The sequence below is a fragment of the Orbicella franksi genome, chromosome 15 (genome assembly GCF_964199315.1).
Source record: "Orbicella franksi chromosome 15, jaOrbFran1.1, whole genome shotgun sequence".
Taxonomy (NCBI): Eukaryota; Metazoa; Cnidaria; class Anthozoa; order Scleractinia; family Merulinidae; genus Orbicella; species Orbicella franksi.
This window is the reverse complement of record NC_138159.1, coordinates 18,490,382-18,509,507: the sequence shown is the minus strand read 5'-3', so window position 1 is coordinate 18,509,507 and position 19,126 is coordinate 18,490,382. Positions and strand designations below refer to the sequence as shown.

Sequence of the window (19,126 nt, the reverse complement as noted above, 5' to 3'; positions counted from 1 at the left end):
TGGTATATTTCACGTTACTTGGCGAAATGTCACTTGATGCTCTGTGAAATATTGCTTACTGAAGCTGGAACTTCAATGACATACCATTCAGGTGTTCATTGTTTTTGCACCTGTTGGTTTCTCAGGCTGTGACATTTTCAGGCATATTCCCTAAAGCACGTTGTCTTACGTCTGAAATTGAAAAGGTACCGCGAAGGCCGTATTTGAAAAAAATCGCCATGAACGTAATTGGATCTAATGCGGAATCCTTGGTTGTAATATGTCCCATGAACGAGATGGTTTGGAAGCAGGAGTACCAGGTGGAAAAGATTGCCTTCGTCATGACAGCAATAATCCTGAACATCCTAAGCTTTAATTATTTCATTCTCTTTTTGAATTTAACTTAAGCTTAATCATGTCTCTTTTCTTAAATTGAACGTTTTTTTCACTTTGCCGGAAGATATATAATTCTTATTTTCTTTGAATTTTTGTTTGATGTGGGTTTTTACTGTGATATATCTTCACTAACATCCATGCTACCTTGGTAGAATTTATTGTATAATTTATTTGTTATAATTTATTACATTTGGTTATTAATATTTGCTCAGTGTAGTGGTTATGTTTCAGTGTTCCCTACTTAGGAAATGTTACCACAAGATAGTCATACGCTACAAAATTTAGTCACTTTAAGGCATGGTACTAAAAAAAGTCTGCGAAATTTTAAATCGCGCGTTTAGGAATATAGCTTGGTACTTTGCCAAATGGTACTCTGAGGTGCTTTGCGAAATGATACTTCATGTTACTTTGCGAAATGTCACTTTATACTCTCTGAAATATTTGTTGATGAAGTGGTGGGTACTTCAGGAAACTTTGTAGGGTGTTCATTGTTTTTGCTATTATTAATTTGTCTTGCTGACCTTGTTGGGCATATTTCGTAAAAACACGGTTTGTTTCGTCTAGAAAAGATACCGCAAGCCCTACTTTGAAAATAACAACGGCTGAGAAACGAACAGAATGCCAACTTGTCATTATGTCCAAAAATCGTACATGCAAATCAGCATGTAAGTTACAAAGTAGTACTTTCCATTTGCGTTTCTTTGTCACTGTCAACGTTATAAAGGGGTGCGTAACTATACTTTGTGTCTGCCATATCCAAATAAGGACAATGCAGTAACATCATCCGTTCAAGTTGTTCCTGGATGACAGTGAACGAAGGCCTTTCAGCGGGATTTTCCATCCAACACTGTCGCATCAGTTCATACCTGAGAAAAACAGTGGCAGGTGTCAGTCATCAATTGATGAAAAGAATGGGTAAGATCAGATAGAAAGGAAACTTACATTTCATCCGAGCACATCTGTGGTTTTTCCATTCTGTATCCAGATTTAAGAGCCCCTAAAAGTTCATGTTTACTTATGGTAGGATATGGTGTCCCACCTAGATACAAAGAAAGAAGGAGATTAAAGAAAAAGATCAGTTTGTAGTGAGTGGCAGTCCTGGAAACTATCTTGCTCATTGCAGATCAAAGGCAAGTTCATTGACCATTGTGATCAACATTAATATGTCTAATATGTTATTTTAAAGTTGTACATCCATAGCGATACAGCTGGTCTTGCAGGTGAAATTAGTAATAGGCCTGACAAGTGATGTACAAGTGAGATCATTTATAACCACTTTGAACTACAGCCAGGTGCGTAGAACATGGAGTGATGAACTGATCCAAGCTGTTGTGTTTGGCATGCGAAATTACAAAGAAACCTAAAAAATTACTGAATATGTGAAACCCACGACGTTACCAACTTAACAAGAAAGCCAAAAGTAAATAGATTCCAAAATGGCAAGTGGAAAGAAAGAGTAATAAAATATCTCACCGATTGTTAAAATCTCCCAAAGTAGAATACCAAACGCCCACCTGTTAAGATATAACATAATATATAGATTTAGCTAGGCTTAAAAGGGGAGCTCCCATAAAGTACTTAAAATTTACTCCACACAATAATCTTGAAAGAAAGTCATCAATAAGTATATTTGACCAAACCGAATGATATTGAACAAAACGAGTCAATCTACATAAACACAATATGCATATCTTTACATCCGGGTATCAAGTAGCAAATCCTTTCTTAAGGAAGGATGATCGAATGAAAGAAATGTTTAAGAAAATTCGTTAAAGATTGATTATCATTCAAGGTAAATCCGAGAAATGCATTTAGAATTCGAATTCCAAATTCTCAAAGACGTGCGGTGTTTAAATTCAATAACTATTCACGCTAAACGTAATTTAAATATTATTTTTTGCTGACGGCTTTGCAATCATTTTATCGCTCGTGGTCTTACCAGTCTTGTTCTAACAACCGTTAAAGAAATTCACCGTTAAGCATTTCACCAAATGAGTAAATTTGGCAAAAAAAAAAAACAAAAACAAAAACAAAAATAAAAAAACAAACAAAAAAACAAACAAAATAAAAACAGGAAATCTCCATACGCTGTAACACCACGTGCAAGAATCAAAAAGCAAATCCTTTCTTGGTTTTACTGCAATTTGGTAATAGGCCACGTTCGATATATCAATATTCTAACATGACTCCGAGGCTTTCAGGAAAAACTTCTATGGTTGGTTTTGTTTTCTTTGAATCCAAGTCTCTTTTGGAAATTGAGAGACAAAAGAAACTTAAAAAAAAAATGTACCATTTTGAACCGAAAGCCTCAGATCCATGTTAGAATATTGATATATCGAACGCGGCCTATTCACTCCAGTGTAAATCTTCCAGCCAGAAATTTCAAGCAATAGTTGTGAAGACTGAATTGAACCAATCGTTTCGATAGGTCAACAAATCAACCACTTTTCCGCTGTGCTTACCGCTTTGTTATTTCTCTAAACATTTGAAACACGCTGTAAACCAAGGCTGCACGCCTCGGTCGACCTATTAGCCGGAGTACAGTTGCCATGTTGCGCGACGTCATTCATGGGTTTCTAAATTGTATGAGTATACATGGTGCTCCGCTGGACGGCCCTGGGAGCCTTTAGAGCTCCGCTATAAACTTTATCAGATTCCCAGTTATTGGTTATTCCCTGAAGGAAATTTTCCATCCTGAACCGCAATATTTATTGTCACGTGATACAATAGAATAGATCGGAAACTCAGACTTTATCAAACGCTTTATAGATCAACAACAAATTAATTATTTAATTGACATCTTAGTCAGCACGTCATAACGTCGCTTTTGAACTGTGAGCACTGTGCATTTATTTATTTTTTCAATACTTTTCTCGCCAAATTATTTCAAAACAGTAACTGTAGCCTATAAACGCTAGAATATTATTTAGCTATTTGAATTGAGAGACTCAAATCGGCAAACTCCGTATGTAGCGGTTAACTTGGATTCGATCAAAACCGATGATTTTTAACCTCGCCGACTCCCCCCTCGGGATAATTTTAAACTTACACGTCACTCTCTGTCGTGAACATTTGATCATGAATGGCTTCCGGTGACATCCATTTGACTGGCAGTTTTCTGTTCTTTGTAGCATGGTACACTTTCTCAGCGTACACGTTACGCGACAATCCAAAGTCGGCTATCTTCACCAGCTTGCCTTCACAAACGAGACCATTTCTCGCCGCCAGGTCACGATGAACGAATCCTTTACGCGACAAAAACTCCTACGTAAAATATAAAAGGGAAATTTTGATCACTGCGACAGAAGTTGTTAATGAAAATGAAAACAGTAATCTGTTAAATAGGCTTTCAAAGCATTAATGTTAATATTACAAATTACAAACATATTGGCCAATCTTGGTATTATGCACGTAATCCAGCTCGTACCATTCCCTTCGCTATCTGCCATGCGAACGTCATTAGGTCAGCGGATGTGAGGGTATCATCGTCATGTAAGTTGTCAGTATCATTGTTGTTACTGAGTCGAAAAAATGCACATCTGTTATTGTCGCTGGTGCACTGAAAAGAGAACAACTCTTAGTTGAAGTGTATATGACAGAAAGTTTTGTTTTTAGAAATCGAAAAATAAAATTGGTTATCGTTGCTTTGTTCCCGCGTTTTAGCCCGCTGAAAACGGGAAATGTCACTTCCTGTTGGTTAAAAGCCGCGTATGGTGGAGGCCTGGAGATGGTCAGGCCCATGATGACGTCCAAACAAGAACGAAAGTCGACATATTTTTTCAAACCAAACAAATAAAAGCGAAAATAAGTAAGAGAAATATACTATGAATTAGACACTCGAACGTTGCTCCAATTTTGGTTGGTAAACATCCACGAAAGATATGAAGACCTACGTTCTTATTTTGACGTCACAGCCTGACTAGTCCCAGGTCTCACACACACGCGGTTTCTGACCTAACAGGAAGTGACATTTTACGCTTTCATATGGCTAAATTAAACGCGGTGAAGAAAAATCGATATCCAGTTTTTGTTGAGTTCCATGTCATGATTTCGAGTAGATTCAATCAAGCATATAATGAAATATCTGTCATTTAAACTTGAATAATTAATTAGCTGCCACAGCTCAACTCTGGGACGTACAAGCAAACTCAGACAACCACTGTGGTAAAACAGGCGGTAAAAAAGAGGAGGGATGGAACCCTACCCCTGGAGTTTCGTTGTAATGAGATACAATTATGTTAATTATTTTGCTTTTAGCTTGCTCTGCAAAATGACATATTTTTGATATGATGGCATTAAGACCGCCATCTTGGATTTCACTATTTTCTGGGATTAATCATCCAAAATGACACTAAAATCTAAAATTGTACTAGTCTTGTGAATGTTGCCCGAAAGAGCTGGTAAAAACGAAGAATTCTGTCCGAAAAGGCGAAGTTTCTTGTTTTCTTTCTTACTATGGAAATATCAAATGACATGGAGGCAGTTGACATGTCAAAATCTCGGCGAGGGTTGAAAAGACAGCTTCTTCTCTTAGTTCTGAAAAAATCTTAGGGGCTTATATGTTCGAGAGTTAAACTGCAGCCTACCCGCAAATTTTGAGCAGAAGCCTGAACGTTCCGAGGCTTCAAACCACTCCTTCTAAATAAATGCATGGAAATAAAAAAACTTTTGCAGCAGAAGGGACGTTTAGAAAATTCCAGTCATTAAGCATTAATGCTGATGTTAATATTCGCAATGTTTAAATTCAGAGTAGGTTCCAAGAATTCAGTGCTGTTTACAAAGCGAGAACAAGTTAAATTCAGCACTACCGAACAAAAATCCATCTAGTGGAAAGTACTGGAGAATTTGCACTTCAGACCACTACTGGCTACCTCAGGAACAAATTAAGAGTGCAAAGCGAATAAAACGAGAATCTGAATTACTTCATGTAAGCTCCCTTTATCTATGACTCCTTCGTTTTGATAATGAGGGGCTGCATTTCTCGTCTCTTCAGAAGCTTGTGTGATCTAAAATGTAAAACAAAGTAGTAGAGAGTTTTATGGTTTTTGAGGCGTCCTGTTATGGACGAGTCTTTACTCTCACAATGCCTCTCTCCATTTAAAAGTATTGTGGCTACTAACAAATTATATAAGCCGGGGCAGCCTTACAAAGATCTATGACCGGGATGTAGGGGTACCTTGCTGCGGGCGACAATCTGGGGGCGGGGGGCGGGGAGTGGGGGTGGTGCTAATACTTCTACTTGCTTAACGCTGTAGAAGACCAGGGAAGCAGGAGAAGCTTCCAACCTCTCCACAACACCACTTTGGAGAGTGGACGCTGTAGAGAAAGGGCCGTTAGTTGAGGTTGGACTGTATTGACTTAAGTCAATAAAAAGTACAGTTTGGGTAAGTAGACCAGTTTTCTATAAAACTCACTGACCACATTAAAAGTGAGGTAAGATTTTCAATTATGTCACTTTACCTGCTGTCTTGTTTTCCTGAGGTAGTGAAGTAAATCCCCATTCTTTGCAAACTCCAGTACAAGGAACATGGGATTTGTCATAGTACAGCAGGCCAATAAGTTTAATATGTTCAGGTGGTACCCGATTTGTTTCATGAGCTGTATTTCCTCTAGGAAATCTTGCATTTGTTCTTCTGTGGCGCCATCTAGAAGAGCAAAAACAAAAAACATTTTTCACTACAAGGTTTAAACATAATACCTCACAAATACATGGGCGTGCGTCAATCAAAACTGAAACATTTAAACAGGATTACAATTTTACGCCTATTTCACAATATTACCAAAATGGTTAACTCAAAATATATCACTCTTTGCGACTTTTCATTTTGCCTATGTCAAGACTTTGAAAGGTCGTTTTAAGAACCTTATGTATATTTATAGGTTATAAAACGCTGGCGTAAGCAAATCATACTTTGTAACATTTTCACAGCAACGGTCAGACCCATCTTCATTTGCTGCTGCTCCTTATCCGTCTTGCTCTGCGAAGATTTGTTTTCTTTTCCAACCTCCATAGTTTGTTTTAAAAGCCTGCCACTGTATACTTTCCCAAAAGCTCCTTCTCCAATAATCTTATCCAAGGTAATGTCATCAAAAAGCACTTCAAACGGATCAAAGAGTTCTGAATTGGATCTGAAAACATGTTTATAAGAATCAAGAGCCCGAGCCTTTAACATAGGAAGTACTTAAGATGGCTACTGAGAGTAATCATTTATCGCCTGACGCACGCTAGTTTATATGGTTTTATTTGTGATTACATTTCAAATTTCATTCTGCGAAATTTTTCCGAAATTTTCCTCCTGTGGAAAAAGTAGTCTGACAGATTTCCCTGAAAAACGAGCTCCAACTAAGGCAAAATATTTATTACCAGTGTGCAGATTTTTTAACAAAATCCCACGGAATAAAACGCCCGAAAATTGCACGGTAAGCGTTTATTGTAGTCTTCTTGACGTCATCGATATCGACTTCCCTTGAGCGCGCGTAGATTACTAGGCGCGTGCCGTCGTACAAGTACATGTTCAGGTGGTCACCTTAAGATCATAAAACAATCGATTTAAGACAACATTAATTTTTCTGCAGCCTACTAATTTTTCGAAGTTTCTTTGGCTATTTGGCACGAGAATAGGGATGTGAAATATTTATTTCGCTTTTTTGTTAATTAACATCTATTGGTATTGCTTTTTGTGGTCCAGTCCACAACCTTAAATTGTTTATTGTGTTGCAACAAGTTTATACGTCACACAAGTGACGTATAAGTTGTCTATGTTCCTATTCAGTCAATCAATCAATCAATCAATCAATCAATCAATCAATCAATCAATCAACCAATCAAAACTTTATTTATCGAGGGTGACACGTAATAGTTTATCAACTAATAAATTTGTGGCGCTCTTAAATGTACTAAAAGTTAAAAATCTACTATAAACAATAATCAAAGATTATCACATGTTCAGGTGGTCACCTTATCACTATTATTCCTATTTTTTTCTTAAATGAAGCACACGCATCATTAACTGAAGCCGACTAAGAGTATTCTTTATAATTTATACTCACCGACACTTTCTACGATATCTAAAAGCAAACCATACTCCACTTAAACATAACAGAGCCAAAAGCGAGCTCCCCACAATCTTCGCAACCAGTGACAAAGAGGATTCCCCAGTGCTCTCAGCATGATAAGTCTCATTGTTGTCATTGTTGTTAACAAGATTTTCTCCTATAGAGTCTGAAAGCAATAGAGTGAAATATGAGAACACCATTTAGATAACAAATTTATTTCTTTGACAAAATCATTTTGTATACCTTTTCAACTTGAATCAGTCTGGTTTAAACTTGTTGTTATCATTATTGTTATTATTATTTCAGCGGCGATTGTAAATTACTTTAAAAGCAGTCAACTCATAACAGTATTTCATAAAGTATGAATATCCCTTTATGTTAAAGAACACAAATGGTACAAAGTCTGATATAATATAATAACGATGATAAAAAGAAAAAACTTCGACAAAAGTTATAGCTTATATCAATTCTGGATAGGCTACAGAAAAGGCTACAGCCGGAAAAGGGCAGTTAGATTGGAATACATTCAACAAGTAACGCTGATGCAACAGATCGTTAAAGAAAGGGATTTGAAGCTGTGGAATAGTCTGGTAGGTACTACCTCGTTTCCCCTGCAGGATGTTCTCCCACCACGTAAGAACAGGACCCTACGCGGTAGGTCCCATCCTTATCAGGTCTCATGTGTTAATATTGAATGGTTTAAATAGAGTGTGTCGTTAGTTTTTAGTACTGGGACAGTTTTAAACTCTATAAGTACCTTGTAAGTTTTAATGTCTGTTAAGAGTGCGTGCCTGTAAAAATCAGACAAATTCTTAATTTCGCGGCAAGGGTCGAAAATTCAATTTCGCTCATATTCTTATGGTAGATAGGCTAGGGCATGACAAAAACTACTGGATAGTTTTTTTTGGCAAAATATCCTTTTATTTCAAAGAAATACGCAAATTACCAAATTCCGTTAAAATCGTCATTTGACGCACCATTTTATTAAGCAAGTTTGAGAGCCTCGCATGCAAAACCACATCATTCTTCCGCCTTTAAAACACTCAAATATTTTTGTGCAATGTTTAAATGTGTACTGGGTTGATTTTAGGGAATGCTGCGTTGTCTTTTTGGGTGCAAAACAATTAAATTTCGAAGACATGTATTTCATTCACTTAAAAGTACTTCGTGAATATAATTAATTTTCACCATGTGCGAAACCTTCAAATGGATTAAGCTTCTGGTGGTTGAATTGCAGAAGGATGATCTACAGATTCCTGTGAAAATTTCCTTGGGCAAATGATTGTGAGCGACGCGAGAGCTTTTCAAAGTACGTTAAAAATGCAAATAAATTGAAATATTTGACCATCCGTCGTCAAATTTCAATTTACGGGTTAGACGTATATTTTAGCATGCGCCACATGACTTGACCTATAATAAGTTGAAATAGACACAGAGCTGATAATTTTGAAATGTTCTAACCTTATTTGTTGTAAAAGGCAGGTCCAAAGCCGATTTGACGTGTTTCTAGTGGATCTCTCACCATTCGCCGCACATAAAGCAGAAGTTTGCTTTTGTTTACACAAGGTTAACGTCCGATGTACATCGCGTACCGTCAACCTATTATTGGTCGAATACCATGAATCTGTGACCATCTTTCTGCGCATATGAACATCACTGCATCTAAGTCAAAAATGGCTGAGTCATTTGTTGATAGTTGCTTGCTGTGCACTGCGCCAAAATATTACGTTTGATCGATTGCTGACCATTGCTGATAAGCTTGTCGGCGCAGCACAATCTTACTGCCGTTATTTGTTCGTCTGGCAATGCTGTCACGGCATATGCTGCACATTTTGATCTATTTTGTATAGAGCACTCTCAGGATAAGTGAAACAATTTAATCATTGTTCATCTGTTTGTTCATATATATAATAATATGTGTATAGTTTAGTGTACGATGTGGCGAAGAGACCAACTCTTGACTGTTCTGGACGAGTTTAATGTACTACGTTTCGGCCGTTCGGCCTTCTTCAGGTTAAAAGTTAAAAACTAAAAAAAACTATTTACAATGGTTGCGATTTACAGAAACACTGACTTATATACAGAGCAGAAATATTATGATTGAGGTTACGAAATACAACAAAGGTCCAAATTACAAGGTGAAAAAGGATTAGATAATCAAAGACAAATACAGAACAATGGGTGACATGTGAATACAAATAAGGTGAATACAAATGAGTGACACAAACTAGAGAGAAAAAATCTAACTTAATTAGTAGTGTTTACTCTGAAGTAACAAGCCCCCCATTGAAGGCCTCTGAATGAATGTAATTAGGTAAAAATCATAACAGGATCCCAGGAAAGGGCCATTAAACTACAGTAATAATTTCCCTTCCAAAGCCCCTGAATGAAAAGCCGACAACAAACATAACAGAATCCTTGAAAAGAGCTCTTGAACTTAGAAATAAACAAATAACAAATACAGAATAAAATTAAAATGCGTCATATTGGAAAAGTGGCAAATCACAACTACTCAATTGTAGTAATTAATGCGGTGTCTTGATCTAAATTCCCGCCGTTTGTTAAGACCACGAGGATTAAGGGTAAATAATTGCGCGGACCAATAAGCTTCCCTAGTGAGTAATAATTGTTCAAGATGTAAGGAATTTTCAAAAGACCTAATTTGTTCAATGATGATGAAATTGATTTGAGAAATTTCATGTTCAGAGTTATTAAAGTGGATGGCCAATTCGCAAGTTCTTTTGTTCTTCAGCATGTTGGACTTGTGGTTACGAAATCTTACTTTAAATTCAGTCGAGGTGGAGCCTACATATTGCAGATTGCATTTGGCACAAGTGGCTAAATAAATAACATTTTTTGACGAACAAGACAACTTTTGTTGAATGGGATATTGACGACCAGTTGCCGAACTTTGAAATTTCGAAGCTTGAATTAAATAGTTTTTACACAGATCGCACTTCTTGTTGCATTTTGAACAACCTCCGTTTTCTTCTCTTTGATTTCTACTGGAGGCTACCCGGAATTTTGATGGCGCCAACATCTCCTTAAGATTTTTGGTTCTACGATAAGCGGAAAATATCGACTTGGATGGAAAAATTTCTTTGACTTCTGGTGAGGAGTGTAATAGATAAAAGTGCTTTTTGATAACTTTTTGGATATCTGGCAAAATTGGATTGTAGTCGAGCACCAATGGAAAAACTTTCTTTGCTGGCTTGACCTTTTTCCTCAAAAGTTCGGCTCTTGGTATACTAAGAGCTTTGTCGAACTGTTTATCAACAAGCTCCACTGGATAATTTTGCGATTTCAAATACCCTTTGTATTCCTTACATCTATTTTGTAGAAATTCGTCAGTAGAACAGTTGCGTTTGATTCTTAAACTACAATTGAGTAGTTGTGAGTAGTTGTGATTTGCCACTTTTCCAATATGACGCATTTTAATTTTATTCTGTATTTGTTATTTGTTTATTTCTAAGTTCAAGAGCTCTTTTCAAGGATTCTGTTATGTTTGTTGTCGGCTTTTCATTCACGGGCTTTGGAAGGGAAATTATTACTGTAGTTTAATGGCCCTTTCCTGGGATCCTGTTATGATTTTTACCTAATTACATTCATTCAGAGGCCTTCAATGGGGGGCTTGTTACTTCAGAGTAAACACTACTAATTAAGTTAGATTTTTCCTCTCTAGTTTGTGTCACTCATTTGTATTCACCTTATTTGTATTCACATGTCACCCATTGTTCTGTATTTGTCTTTGATTATCTAATCCTTTTTCACCTTGTAATTTGGACCTTTGTTGTATTTCGTAACCTCAATCATAATATTTCTGCTCTGTATATAAGTCAGTGTTTCTGTAAATCGCAACCATTGTAAATAGTTTTTTTTAGTTTTTAACTTTTAACCTGAAGAAGGCCGAACGGCCGAAACGTAGTACATTAAACTCGTCCAGAACAGTCAAGAGTTGGTCTCTTCGCCACATCGTACACTAAACTACAAATTTACGTAGAGACATTGTATCCGTTGGATCCTCTTACTGGGAGTTCATCGTTTGGTACACCATTTTTACACTGCTTAATAATATGTGTATATTTATATAATCGTATTCTATAGTGTACGTGGCCTCGGTCCAAATAACGTTTGTTGTACGTTCTGATGTTTCAGACAACAGCTGATAAAGCTAGTGTCGGTACTCACTAGAATTTTAAAAAACTCGCCATAAACAAATTATAGATCAATGAAGCAAGAACTAGCTGAAATAAAAATGGGAAATCACAACGTGTCTAATTCGTGAGAAAAACAGACTAAATTCAATTAGTAATTACGTGAGTAAATAGCCCTGGCCATGCCATTTTATTTGGCGTATTTTGTTTGTTTAGTGGCGAGGCATTGGTATGTTTGTAACAGAAAATAGAGGACTGTTGTCAATGCAGTCCAAAATTATTGTCAGTAAAATATTGTAAATAAAACACCTATTGACCGGTTACCTCCGCGGCCACCATTTGGTCGTTCCGATAAGGGTTTCATTTTTGTCTTTACCCCTATTAAGCGGCCACCCAAAATTTAAACACTTTGTTTCGGAAAGGGCGATGGCAGATAAAAGTCTGAGATTGAAGGTGCATGAGAGTGATAATTCAAACACACGTCTATCATGATTGCCTTGAATTGTCTCCATGTTCACCAAGAAATTTATAACCCGATAGTGAAAAATTAAATATTCAAGGTACACCAACCTCTATTTAAGCAGCTAGCCCCATCAAGCGGTCACCACCCATTTCCCCGAGGGTAGCCCACTGTATTACATGTAAACCAAAAATAATTGCAAAGCGCGAAAAGATCTAGGTACGAGTTTAGCGTTACAGTATTACGTAGGGCATGTAGGTAACGGTGGTCGAGTAAAAGATAACAACAGGGGCAATGGTAAACAATTCATTCTTTTTATTTCTTAATTCAATCTCTTCCTACTCAACACGATTGTGTGCTCCCAGTGGTTCAAAGCCTTACAGAGCCTTACGTATTAGGATAGAAATTGTCCTACCCCTACCCCGTTAAAATAGGATGACAGCATTGCGTGACGAACAAGGAACCGCTGTAAGCAAGGATTCAAGCCATCAAACCATGATGATCAAGCGTAATATTTTGGTGTAGTGCAAAGCAAGCATCTATCTACAAATGACTTAGCCTTTTTTGACTTAGACGCAGTGGTGATCATATGTGTCGAAAGAGGGCCAGAGATTCATGGTATTCGACCATTAAATAACTTGACAGTTGGCGATGCACATCGGACTTTATGTAAACAAAAGCAAACTTCTGCTTTATGTGCGACGAATGGTGAGAGATCAACTAGAAACACATCAAATCGGCTTTGGACCTGTCTTTTACAACAAATAAGGTTAGAACATTTCGAAATTATCGGCTCTGTGTCTTTTTCAACTTTCTATAGGTCAAGTCATGTGGCGCATGCTAAAATATACGTTTAACCCGTAAATTGAAATTTGACGACGGATGGTCAAATATTTGCATTTTTAACGTACTTTGAAAAGCTCTCGCGTCGCTCACAATCATTTGCCCAAGGAAATTTTCACAGGAATCTGTAGATCATCCTTCTGCAATTCAACCACCAGAAGCTTAATCCATTTGAAGGTTTCGCACATGGTGAAAATTAATTATATTCACGAAGTACTTTTAAGTGAATGAAATACATGTCTTCGAAATTTAATTGTTTTGCACCCAAAAAGACAACGCAGCATTCCCTAAAATCAACCCAGTACACATTTAAACATTGCACGAAAATATTTGAGTGTTTTAAAGACGGAAGAATGATGTGGTTTTGCATGCGAGGCTCTCAAACTTGCTTAATAAAATGGTGCGTCAAATGACGATTTTAACGGAATTTGGTAATTTGCGTATTTCTTTGAAATAAAAGGATATTTTGCCAAAAAAACTATCCAGTAGTTTTTGACATGCCCTAGCCTATCTACCATGACAATATGAGCGAAATCGAATTTTCGACCCTTGCCGAGTTGTTTTCCATTTTTATGGACAGGGACTCTTAAAAGCTATTATTATTATTATTATTGTTATATTATATTATATTATATTATATTATATTATATTATATTATATTATATTTTATAATAAAGTTTCCATATAACGCGCGCTCTGATTGGCTGAAAGAGCGTGCTTTATCAGAGAACAGAGCACGGGTTGATGACGGTAAGTTGGCTTTCAAATTTTTGCTTCGGAATTTTGACAAATTTGCCCCAAATTTACACATCCGCTGTGATTCAGACAAACGCAATGGAAACGAGCTCTTTGTCTGTAGTAAATATGGCTCACAGAGACCAATGTTAGCAACATTAGTGTTAAAACTGTACTAAAATAACAAGTTTTGCTAGATTTCCGCCACAAAACACGTAGCGAAATAAACAAATTCTCAACCTAAACAGTGCTTCGATAAAAGACATATTTGTTACGAAGGCAGAAATTACACTTAAGAAGTAAAACAACGACAGAAAACAACAATTGAACTGTCTCTGTTTATGAAGAGAAACTTTATTTTTGTATTAACGCTCAATTGCTCAAACAACACTTACATGCAGTGTAGTAATAACGCTCGTTCTCCGGTCATCTCAGCGAAGTGAACCGACGAGTGGTCAGTGTAAAGCTTGCTCTGATATTCTCTTCCGTGCTCGGAGTAGAACCAGTGGGAGCCGTTTAGTCTTTCTAACTTTTACGCTAGTTCGGGCATGCAATCTTGCTGCATGCGGCTACAAGCCGTAAATAACTGTAGCTCCTTTCAAATTCAACTCGGCATTTCGCATATTCATCCGCAAGCTTTGAGCTCAGCGTTTCGTAATTTCCACTCGAAAAGTGCACGTTTTCATGGGCCACAATACGGCCGGATTCCTCCGGACTATCAACCTTCACCTGCCTTTAGATCCGTATTTAAAAATTAACTTAAAAAGCGAACTTTGAAGGCATCGTTCTTCTCTCGTAAGCCGCTCAAACTACTCGAAACTAAAAGCTTAGCTGAAGTCCAGTTTGTGATTGACAGCTGTCGCTTCGTTAGCCAATCAAATTATTTGAACAATTCTAACAAGGATTGTGATTGGCTTATTTTAGCGTGCTTTATCAGAGAACAGTGCACGGCTGACGCCACTTTTGCTCGTTTGGAAAATAAAGTTTGGTTTGAAAATTCAGCCAAATGCGTGGGGAAATTATCGGATTCTTTATCATAAAACAAATAAAGAAGCCTCGACTGTGTTCTGTTCTGTTGTAAAGCACTTAGGAAGCAGTAGAGCACTCAAGAAGTAGGGAAAAACACTCGACTACGTCTCGTGTTTTCCCCTACACTTCTTTCGTGCTCTACCGCTTCCTGCGTGCTTTACAACAGAACAGAGCACAGTCGAAGCTTCTTTATTTGTTAAATATTAAATTATATTATATTATCTTATATTATTTATTTATTTATTTATTTATTCATTTATTGCCTTTACGTCCTAACAACATTCTGACAACCACTTTAAACACTTTATAAACACTTTATGGTGGAATCTCTCCTCACGGACACCGTCATAATAAAGACATTCAGTTCTGCCCATTTGCTGTAATAATAATAATAATAATAATAATAATAATAATAATGAATTTATTTAGACGTCGAATGTATTTAGCACTATTGTGCTAATTGGGAACACTGTGAATTAATAACCAAATATTGCAAATAGAAAATAAACTATTAAGAATCCCAACTGGTGGGAGGCTGACCAGTTGGCTATTTACACAACGCGGTCGAGGAATTGAACTCGGGGCTACCGAGTACAAATCCAGATAGAAGTAGGGTGGAGGATTTGAACCAGGGACCTCCAGATTTCAAATCCAGCGCCCTAAACCACTCGACCACGCTGCCTCCGTATAAAAGTGGTTTGATTGTATTCTTCAGACTCGGAGCCACTTTAAAAATCAAAATCTAACTAAGCTCCAAAATACAGAACAAGGAACATACTAGAGCATCAAGATAAGCTTGCATCATTTAAATGAAAAATATTTCAAAAAAAAAAAAAACTTCTACCTCTACATTTGTGCAAATTGCAGCTCTCTGTGGACATATGTGTCCCTGGGCAATCCATTCCGTTCCATTTTGGCGCTGGATTAGAACATGTGCGAGCACGTGTCCTGTGTCCCCCTCCACACTTCACATTGCATGGTTGCCATGACGACCACTGGCTCCAACTGCCATTCACTGATGATTAAAGGGAATAATCCATGACATGAAAACCTTAGAAAGTGTATAAACTGTTGACTTTTTGAATTGGTAAGAAAAAGATCGTTTAGCTTATGTTTTAAAACGACGTTTTTAAGATAGCGTTCCAGTGTACAACAAGACTTTACGGTTCACGACAAAAAGGTTTACAGATTTTATTCAGAATTCCAATCCAATGAACTGGAGAAGCCAAGGGCCTCATCGAGGCAGGTGCTTAACACCAGTTTAAATATTTCTAGAAGTAACGGAAATTAATATTTAGATCAGTTGGCTGGGGACCCAAATGTAAATCATGCTACCTAATATTAGTTAGAAAAATATCACGGGATAAAATTTGTGAAGTGTGAGGTTATGAACTGGTAACTAACCTCCAACAAACCGGTAAACAAATATGGTCCATGCATTTCCAACGTTATAATTCCATAAACAACTGTTGGATCGCCCATGTCTGTTGTACGTCATGTCACCGTTTAATCCACTCCAGCACTCGTATCGATGTTCTACGCCAAAATACCAGAAGCCATTCTCATACACTTGAGTAGCACACTCGTGAATCATGGATGCGAGTGAATTGGCCAAATCTCTCTCGTTGACAGAGTACCATTGGAGTAACACTGGTAGGGCGCGTGGAGTAGCGTCTTTGAAACAACCGACTGGTTCATACGGGTGCAGTGCCATGGTATCTGTGTAGAGAAGACCGGATAATCATTAAGTAGAGAAGCCAAGCTATAAATTAGCAACCTACAGCTGGTGGTTCTTGCGGCGCATTTAACGAGAAGCTCTAAGTGTTCACCATCTCCTTTATCTTGCGGCATTAAAAGCCACTCGTTTCCCCCTTCGCCGCTGTATTTCATTTTGCCATCTTCCGAGAAGGAGTGCACTGTGTTCATAGCCATATTGGTACAGTTATAAAACATCCTGAAAATTAAAAACTAACTCAGCTCCGAAACGGAAAGTAAGGAGCATAGTGGAGCATCAAGTTAAGCTGGAATCATTTTAAGGAAAAATCTTTTACAAAGGGCATCTACCTATACATTTCTGTAAATTGCAGCTCTCAGTTGAGATATTTTTTCCAGCGCAATCCATTCCGTTCCATTGTGGCGCTGGATTAGAGCACGTGCGAGAACGTGTCCTATGTCCTCCTCCACACGTCACGCTGCATGGTTGCCATGGCGACCAATAACTCCATCTGCCATTCACTGATGATTAGAAGAAACAATTCGTGACATGAAAGATTTGAAGGTGTATAAACTTATGACGTTTTAAGTTCTTGTGATATCTACCTTTACATTTGTGCAAATTGCAGCTCTCTGTGGCGATATTTGTCCCAGCGCAATCCATTCCGTTCCATTTTGGCGCTGGATTAGAACATGTGCGAGCACGTGTCCTGTGTCCCCCTCCACACGTCACACTGCATGGTTGCCATGACGACCACTGGCTCCAACTGCCATTCACTGATAATTAGAAGAAACAATCAATTAAATAAAAACTTAGAAAAGGGTAACTTTTGAAGTTTTGAGTTTTTGAGAACTCTTTTTACATTTGTGCAAATTGCAGCTCTCTGTGGAGATACTTGTCCCAGGGAGATCCTTTCCTTCCCATTTTGGGGCTTCATTAGAGCATGTGCGAGCACGTGCCCTGTCAGTCCCCCTCCGCACGTCACGCTGCATATTTGACAAGATACGACCACTGGCTCCAACTGCCATTCACTGATGATTAAAGGGAATAATCCATAACATGAAAACCTTAGAAAGTGTACAAACTGATGACTTTTTGAATTGGTAAAAAATGATCGTCAAGCTTATGTTCTAAAACGGCGTGTTAAGAGAGCGTTCCAGTGTACAACAAGACTTTACGGTTGACGACGAAAAGGTTTACAGCTTTTATTCAGAATTCCAATTCAATGAACTGGAGAAGTCAAGGGCCTCGTCGAGGCAGGTGCTTAATGCCAGTTTAAACATTTTTAGAAGCAACAGAAATTAATATTTAGATTAGTTTGCTGGGGACCCAAATGTAAATCATGCTACCTAATATTTGGTAGAAAAATATAACGGTGCAAAATTTGTAAAGTGTGAAGTGATCAACTGGCAACTAACCTTCAACAAAGCGGTAAACAAATATGGTCCATACATCTCCCACCCTATAATTCCATAAACATTTGTCGGATCGCCCATGTCTGTTGTAGGTCATGCTACCGTTCACTCCACTCCAGCACTCGTAGCGATATTCCACGCCAAAATACCAGAAGCCTTTCTCAAAGACTTCCGTAGCACATGCGTGAACTATGGCTGCGAGTGAATTGGCCAAATCTCTCTCGTTGACAGAGTACCTTCGTACTAACACTGGTAAAGTGCGTGTACTATTGTCTTTGAAACAACCGACTGGTTCATAAGGATGTAGCGCCGTCATATCTGTGCAGAAAAGACCAGATCATCATTTAAAAGAGGTCAAGCTATTAATTAGCAACTTAACCTCTCCTAGCTGTTTTTCATTTTGGCATCTTGTGAAAAGGGACGCTCTGTGTTCCTGGCCATTTTGGCACAATTATAAAACATCCTGAAAATCAACAACTAGCTCAGCTCTGAGTTAGCTTTTTATTTTCTCCATCAGGGATGTATTTTTCGACGCTTTTAAATTTTTAAAAAAATATATTAGCATCTTAAATGTTTAACGTGTCGTGAGAAGGGTGTGCATGGACAATGTTGAGCGATTGAGTAAAGATACAGAACTAACAGGAAAAGAAAACGTTTGATACGAACTTTCATTACATAAAATAGGTAGGTGGTAGCAAATCGATGAAAACGATATCCCACATGTGAGAATATCATATTTATCCACCCATGTGTAACATCATTTTTAATATCATTTTTGTCACTTAACTGCACTTAAATTTGTCGGTGTATGATCTAAACATCTTCGGATCTTCGTCGGAAGTACTAGGCAATCGTCGTCAATCTTCGGAAATCTTCAGAACTTTTCGTGAAATGTTCGTTTTTCGTCTGGCCTTCGGACAACTTTTGGAGAATCTTCGGAAATCTTCGGAAAATCGCCCAAAACGTCGTTATGTATTATGATATTTTTATTTAATAAAAAGAAAATTACCTGGTCGCTTGGAGATACGAAATTTCTCTCCTCATGTTGAAAGCACTAGAAGACAAATTTCGCATCTCGGTGCGGCCATTTAATATCCTCTAATTAGAAAACAGTTCTAAGAAATACGCGCGCTGATTGGTTAAAAATCGTGGTTCTATAACTCGATGGAAACACAAAACTAGCACGAGCTGTCGACATAATGATGGCGCGGACAAAGATAATTTACATTTTCCTTTTTTTCGCTGCGGTGTTTCCTAAAAGAAATAGAAAACACGTTCTCCGTGTTTCTGTCAAGTTATAGAAACACAAGTGAAAGTTTGGGAGAACTCGCGGAAAAGCTGTGGA

The 19,126-nt window shown here is 37.7% G+C and overlaps 1 pseudogene across 1 annotated transcript; it reads right to left on the bottom strand.

The window, feature by feature from the left end:
- Positions 1-954: 954 nt before the first annotated feature.
- On the bottom strand, positions 955-18,125 carry LOC145469431 (uncharacterized; annotated as a pseudogene). Its single transcript, XR_014042321.1, has 14 exons — positions 17,785-18,125; positions 16,972-17,142; positions 16,717-16,887; positions 16,057-16,371; positions 15,497-15,667; positions 7,426-7,597; positions 6,287-6,504; positions 5,836-6,020; positions 5,298-5,381; positions 3,803-3,934; positions 3,425-3,639; positions 1,849-1,889; positions 1,318-1,414; positions 955-1,241 (listed from the first exon to the last, which is right to left on the bottom strand). The product of XR_014042321.1 is annotated as an uncharacterized LOC145469431 (transcript).
- Between the last annotated feature and the right edge of the window lie 1,001 nt (positions 18,126-19,126).